The sequence below is a fragment of the Poecilia formosa genome, unplaced genomic scaffold, assembly GCF_000485575.1.
Source record: "Poecilia formosa unplaced genomic scaffold, Poecilia_formosa-5.1.2 Scaffold44, whole genome shotgun sequence".
NCBI lineage: Eukaryota > Metazoa > Chordata > Actinopteri > Cyprinodontiformes > Poeciliidae > Poecilia > Poecilia formosa.
Window position 1 is genome coordinate 2,557,789 of NW_006799983.1, and position 220 is coordinate 2,558,008.

A 220-nucleotide genomic window follows, 5' to 3' on the forward strand; every position below is an offset into this window, starting at 1 on the left:
CACTTGACTCAATAGTTTTAGTAGTAGCAACACTGGTGAGAAAAAAATTACCTGGAACTTGTGGTTACCCTTAGTTGTGACTGAAATACGTTCATTTAGACTTTATAATTTTATATAAACAGAAAGACGCATATCAAAAAAGAGTCCAGACAAGCGATTATGGCGCCTGTTATTTGTTTCCGACTCCCGCCATCGGAGTTGCAGTACTGCTTTGAGACCG